Source organism: Hypanus sabinus, chromosome 1 (genome assembly GCF_030144855.1).
Source record: "Hypanus sabinus isolate sHypSab1 chromosome 1, sHypSab1.hap1, whole genome shotgun sequence".
NCBI lineage: Eukaryota > Metazoa > Chordata > Chondrichthyes > Myliobatiformes > Dasyatidae > Hypanus > Hypanus sabinus.
Window position 1 is genome coordinate 138,803,666 of NC_082706.1, and position 7,834 is coordinate 138,811,499.

The window sequence follows — 7,834 nt, forward strand, 5'->3', positions numbered from 1 at the left end:
TGTACTTCTGCACAGGACAATAAACATGATGTTGTCTTTAGACATTGGCTTTCTCTCCCTGAACCCACGTGGATCACTTATGGCATGCATGTACTTCTGCACAGGACAATAAACATGATGTTGTCTTTAGACATTGGCTTTCTCTCCCTGAACCCACGTGGATCACTTATGGCATGCATGTACTTCTGCACAGGACAATAAACATGATGTTGTCTTTAGACATTGGCTTTCTCTCCCTGAACCCACGTGGATCACTTATGGCATGCATGTACTTCTGCACAGGACAATAAACATGATGTTGTCTTAGACATTGGCTTTCTCTCCCTGAACCCACGTGGATCACTTATGGCATGCATGTACTTCTGCACAGGACAATAAACATGATGTTGTCTTTAGACATTGGCTTTCTCTCCCTGAACCCACGTGGATCACTTATGGCATGCATGTACTTCTGCACAGGACAATAAACATGATGTTGTCTTTAGACATTGGCTTTCTCTCCCTGAACCCACGTGGATCACTTATGGCATGCATGTACTTCTGCACAGGACAATAAACATGATGTTGTCTTTAGACATTGGCTTTCTCTCCCTGAACCCACGTGGATCACTTATGGCATGCATGTACTTCTGCACAGGACAATAAACATGATGTTGTCTTTAGACATTGGCTTTCTCTCCCTGAACCCACGTGGATCACTTATGGCATGCATGTACTTCTGCACAGGACAATAAACATGATGTTGTCTTTAGACATTGGCTTTCTCTCCCTGAACCCACGTGGATCACTTATGGCATGCATGTACTTCTGCACAGGACAATAAACATGATGTTGTCTTTAGACATTGGCTTTCTCTCCCTGAACCCACGTGGATCACTTATGGCATGCATGTACTTCTGCATAGGACAATAAACATGATGTTGTCTTTAGACATTGGCTTTCTCTCCCTGAACCCACGTGGATCACTTATGGCATGCATGTACTTCTGCACAGGACAATAAACATGATGTTGTCTTTAGACATTGGCTTTCTCTCCCTGAACCCACGTGGATCACTTATGGCATGCATGTACTTCTGCACAGGACAATAAACATGATGTTGTCTTTAGACATTGGCTTTCTCTCCCTGAACCCACGTGGATCACTTATGGCATGCATGTACTTCTGCACAGGACAATAAACATGATGTTGTCTTTAGACATTGGCTTTCTCTCCCTGAACCCACGTGGATCACTTATGGCATGCATGTACTTCTGCATAGGACAATAAACATGATGTTGTCTTTAGACATTGGCTTTCTCTCCCTGAACCCACGTGGATCACTTATGGCATGCATGTACTTCTGCACAGGACAATAAACATGATGTTGTCTTTAGACATTGGCTTTCTCTCCCTGAACCCACGTGGATCACTTATGGCATGCATGTACTTCTGCACAGGACAATAAACATGATGTTGTCTTTAGACATTGGCTTTCTCTCCCTGAACCCACGTGGATCACTTATGGCATGCATGTACTTCTGCATAGGACAATAAACATGATGTTGTCTTTAGACATTGGCTTTCTCTCCCTGAACCCACGTGGATCACTTATGGCATGCATGTACTTCTGCACAGGACAATAAACATGATGTTGTCTTTAGACATTGGCTTTCTCTCCCTGAACCCACGTGGATCACTTATGGCATGCATGTACTTCTGCATAGGACAATAAACATGATGTTGTCTTTAGACATTGGCTTTCTCTCCCTGAACCCACGTGGATCACTTATGGCATGCATGTACTTCTGCATAGGACAATAAACATGATGTTGTCTTTAGACATTGGCTTTCTCTCCCTGAACCCACGTGGATCACTTATGGCATGCATGTACTTCTGCACAGGACAATAAACATGATGTTGTCTTTAGACATTGGCTTTCTCTCCCTGAACCCACGTGGATCACTTATGGCATGCATGTACTTCTGCATAGGACAATAAACATGATGTTGTCTTTAGACATTGGCTTTCTCTCCCTGAACCCACGTGGATCACTTATGGCATGCATGTACTTCTGCATAGGACAATAAACATGATGTTGTCTTTAGACATTGGCTTTCTCTCCCTGAACCCACGTGGATCACTTATGGCATGCATGTACTTCTGCACAGGACAATAAACATGATGTTGTCTTTAGACATTGGCTTTCTCTCCCTGAACCCACGTGGATCACTTATGGCATGCATGTACTTCTGCATAGGACAATAAACATGATGTTGTCTTTAGACATTGGCTTTCTCTCCCTGAACCCACGTGGATCACTTATGGCATGCATGTACTTCTGCATAGGACAATAAACATGATGTTGTCTTTAGACATTGGCTTTCTCTCCCTGAACCCACGTGGATCACTTATGGCATGCATGTACTTCTGCACAGGACAATAAACATGATGTTGTCTTTAGACATTGGCTTTCTCTCCCTGAACCCACGTGGATCACTTATGGCATGCATGTACTTCTGCACAGGACAATAAACATGATGTTGTCTTTAGACATTGGCTTTCTCTCCCTGAACCCACGTGGATCACTTATGGCATGCATGTACTTCTGCACAGGACAATAAACATGATGTTGTCTTTAGACATTGGCTTTCTCTCCCTGAACCCACGTGGATCACTTATGGCATGCATGTACTTCTGCACAGGACAATAAACATGATGTTGTCTTTAGACATTGGCTTTCTCTCCCTGAACCCACGTGGATCACTTATGGCATGCATGTACTTCTGCACAGGACAATAAACATGATGTTGTCTTTAGACATTGGCTTTCTCTCCCTGAACCCACGTGGATCACTTATGGCATGCATGTACTTCTGCACAGGACAATAAACATGATGTTGTCTTTAGACATTGGCTTTCTCTCCCTGAACCCACGTGGATCACTTATGGCATGCATGTACTTCTGCACAGGACAATAAACATGATGTTGTCTTTAGACATTGGCTTTCTCTCCCTGAACCCACGTGGATCACTTATGGCATGCATGTACTTCTGCACAGGACAATAAACATGATGTTGTCTTTAGACATTGGCTTTCTCTCCCTGAACCCACGTGGATCACTTATGGCATGCATGTACTTCTGCATAGGACAATAAACATGATGTTGTCTTTAGACATTGGCTTTCTCTCCCTGAACCCACGTGGATCACTTATGGCATGCATGTACTTCTGCATAGGACAATAAACATGATGTTGTCTTTAGACATTGGCTTTCTCTCCCTGAACCCACGTGGATCACTTATGGCATGCATGTACTTCTGCATAGGACAATAAACATGATGTTGTCTTTAGACATTGGCTTTCTCTCCCTGAACCCACGTGGATCACTTATGGCATGCATGTACTTCTGCATAGGACAATAAACATGATGTTGTCTTTAGACATTGGCTTTCTCTCCCTGAACCCACGTGGATCACTTATGGCATGCATGTACTTCTGCACAGGACAATAAACATGATGTTGTCTTTAGACATTGGCTTTCTCTCCCTGAACCCACGTGGATCACTTATGGCATGCATGTACTTCTGCATAGGACAATAAACATGATGTTGTCTTTAGACATTGGCTTTCTCTCCCTGAACCCACGTGGATCACTTATGGCATGCATGTACTTCTGCACAGGACAATAAACATGATGTTGTCTTTAGACATTGGCTTTCTCTCCCTGAACCCACGTGGATCACTTATGGCATGCATGTACTTCTGCATAGGACAATAAACATGATGTTGTCTTTAGACATTGGCTTTCTCTCCCTGAACCCACGTGGATCACTTATGGCATGCATGTACTTCTGCACAGGACAATAAACATGATGTTGTCTTTAGACATTGGCTTTCTCTCCCTGAACCCACGTGGATCACTTATGGCATGCATGTACTTCTGCACAGGACAACAAACATGATGTTGTCTTTAGACATTGGCTTTCTCTCCCTGAACCCACGTGGATCACTTATGGCATGCATGTACTTCTGCATAGGACAATAAACATGATGTTGTCTTTAGACATTGGCTTTCTCTCCCTGAACCCACGTGGATCACTTATGGCATGCATGTACTTCTGCACAGGACAATAAACATGATGTTGTCTTTAGACATTGGCTTTCTCTCCCTGAACCCACGTGGATCACTTATGGCATGCATGTACTTCTGCATAGGACAATAAACATGATGTTGTCTTTAGACATTGGCTTTCTCTCCCTGAACCCACGTGGATCACTTATGGCATGCATGTACTTCTGCACAGGACAATAAACATGATGTTGTCTTTAGACATTGGCTTTCTCTCCCTGAACCCACGTGGATCACTTATGGCATGCATGTACTTCTGCATAGGACAATAAACATGATGTTGTCTTTAGACATTGGCTTTCTCTCCCTGAACCCACGTGGATCACTTATGGCATGCATGTACTTCTGCACAGGACAATAAACATGATGTTGTCTTTAGACATTGGCTTTCTCTCCCTGAACCCACGTGGATCACTTATGGCATGCATGTACTTCTGCATAGGACAATAAACATGATGTTGTCTTTAGACATTGGCTTTCTCTCCCTGAACCCACGTGGATCACTTATGGCATGCATGTACTTCTGCATAGGACAATAAACATGATGTTGTCTTTAGACATTGGCTTTCTCTCCCTGAACCCACGTGGATCACTTATGGCATGCATGTACTTCTGCACAGGACAATAAACATGATGTTGTCTTTAGACATTGGCTTTCTCTCCCTGAACCCACGTGGATCACTTATGGCATGCATGTACTTCTGCATAGGACAATAAACATGATGTTGTCTTTAGACATTGGCTTTCTCTCCCTGAACCCACGTGGATCACTTATGGCATGCATGTACTTCTGCATAGGACAATAAACATGATGTTGTCTTTAGACATTGGCTTTCTCTCCCTGAACCCACGTGGATCACTTATGGCATGCATGTACTTCTGCACAGGACAATAAACATGATGTTGTCTTTAGACATTGGCTTTCTCTCCCTGAACCCACGTGGATCACTTATGGCATGCATGTACTTCTGCACAGGACAATAAACATGATGTTGTCTTTAGACATTGGCTTTCTCTCCCTGAACCCACGTGGATCACTTATGGCATGCATGTACTTCTGCACAGGACAATAAACATGATGTTGTCTTTAGACATTGGCTTTCTCTCCCTGAACCCACGTGGATCACTTATGGCATGCATGTACTTCTGCACAGGACAATAAACATGATGTTGTCTTTAGACATTGGCTTTCTCTCCCTGAACCCACGTGGATCACTTATGGCATGCATGTACTTCTGCACAGGACAATAAACATGATGTTGTCTTTAGACATTGGCTTTCTCTCCCTGAACCCACGTGGATCACTTATGGCATGCATGTACTTCTGCACAGGAGAATAAACATGATGTTGTCTTTAGACATTGGCTTTCTCTCCCTGAACCCACGTGGATCACTTATGGCATGCATGTACTTCTGCACAGGACAATAAACATGATGTTGTCTTTAGACATTGGCTTTCTCTCCCTGAACCCACGTGGATCACTTATGGCATGCATGTACTTCTGCACAGGACAATAAACATGATGTTGTCTTTAGACATTGGCTTTCTCTCCCTGAACCCACGTGGATCACTTATGGCATGCATGTACTTCTGCATAGGACAATAAACATGATGTTGTCTTTAGACATTGGCTTTCTCTCCCTGAACCCACGTGGATCACTTATGGCATGCATGTACTTCTGCATAGGACAATAAACATGATGTTGTCTTTAGACATTGGCTTTCTCTCCCTGAACCCACGTGGATCACTTATGGCATGCATGTACTTCTGCATAGGACAATAAACATGATGTTGTCTTTAGACATTGGCTTTCTCTCCCTGAACCCACGTGGATCACTTATGGCATGCATGTACTTCTGCATAGGACAATAAACATGATGTTGTCTTTAGACATTGGCTTTCTCTCCCTGAACCCACGTGGATCACTTATGGCATGCACGTACTTCTGCACAGGACAATAAACATGATGTTGTCTTTAGACATTGGCTTTCTCTCCCTGAACCCACGTGGATCACTTATGGCATGCATGTACTTCTGCATAGGACAATAAACATGATGTTGTCTTTAGACATTGGCTTTCTCTCCCTGAACCCACGTGGATCACTTATGGCATGCATGTACTTCTGCACAGGACAATAAACATGATGTTGTCTTTAGACATTGGCTTTCTCTCCCTGAACCCACGTGGATCACTTATGGCATGCATGTACTTCTGCATAGGACAATAAACATGATGTTGTCTTTAGACATTGGCTTTCTCTCCCTGAACCCACGTGGATCACTTATGGCATGCATGTACTTCTGCACAGGACAATAAACATGATGTTGTCTTTAGACATTGGCTTTCTCTCCCTGAACCCACGTGGATCACTTATGGCATGCATGTACTTCTGCACAGGACAATAAACATGATGTTGTCTTTAGACATTGGCTTTCTCTCCCTGAACCCACGTGGATCACTTATGGCATGCATGTACTTCTGCATAGGACAATAAACATGATGTTGTCTTTAGACATTGGCTTTCTCTCCCTGAACCCACGTGGATCACTTATGGCATGCATGTACTTCTGCACAGGACAATAAACATGATGTTGTCTTTAGACATTGGCTTTCTCTCCCTGAACCCACGTGGATCACTTATGGCATGCATGTACTTCTGCATAGGACAATAAACATGATGTTGTCTTTAGACATTGGCTTTCTCTCCCTGAACCCACGTGGATCACTTATGGCATGCATGTACTTCTGCACAGGACAATAAACATGATGTTGTCTTTAGACATTGGCTTTCTCTCCCTGAACCCACGTGGATCACTTATGGCATGCATGTACTTCTGCATAGGACAATAAACATGATGTTGTCTTTAGACATTGGCTTTCTCTCCCTGAACCCACGTGGATCACTTATGGCATGCATGTACTTCTGCACAGGACAATAAACATGATGTTGTCTTTAGACATTGGCTTTCTCTCCCTGAACCCACGTGGATCACTTATGGCATGCATGTACTTCTGCACAGGACAATAAACATGATGTTGTCTTTAGACATTGGCTTTCTCTCCCTGAACCCACGTGGATCACTTATGGCATGCATGTACTTCTGCATAGGACAATAAACATGATGTTGTCTTTAGACATTGGCTTTCTCTCCCTGAACCCACGTGGATCACTTATGGCATGCATGTACTTCTGCACAGGACAATAAACATGATGTTGTCTTTAGACATTGGCTTTCTCTCCCTGAACCCACGTGGATCACTTATGGCATGCACGTACTTCTGCATAGGACAATAAACATGATGTTGTCTTTAGACATTGGCTTTCTCTCCCTGAACCCACGTGGATCACTTATGGCATGCATGTACTTCTGCATAGGACAATAAACATGATGTTGTCTTTAGACATTGGCTTTCTCTCCCTGAACCCACGTGGATCACTTATGGCATGCATGTACTTCTGCACAGGACAATAAACATGATGTTGTCTTTAGACATTGGCTTTCTCTCCCTGAACCCACCTGGATCACTTATGGCATGCATGTACTTCTGCACAGGACAATAAACATGATGTTGTCTTTAGACATTGGCTTTCTCTCCCTGAACCCACGTGGATCACTTATGGCATGCATGTACTTCTGCACAGGACAATAAACATGATGTTGTCTTTAGACATTGGCTTTCTCTCCCTGAACCCACGTGGATCACTTATGGCATGCATGT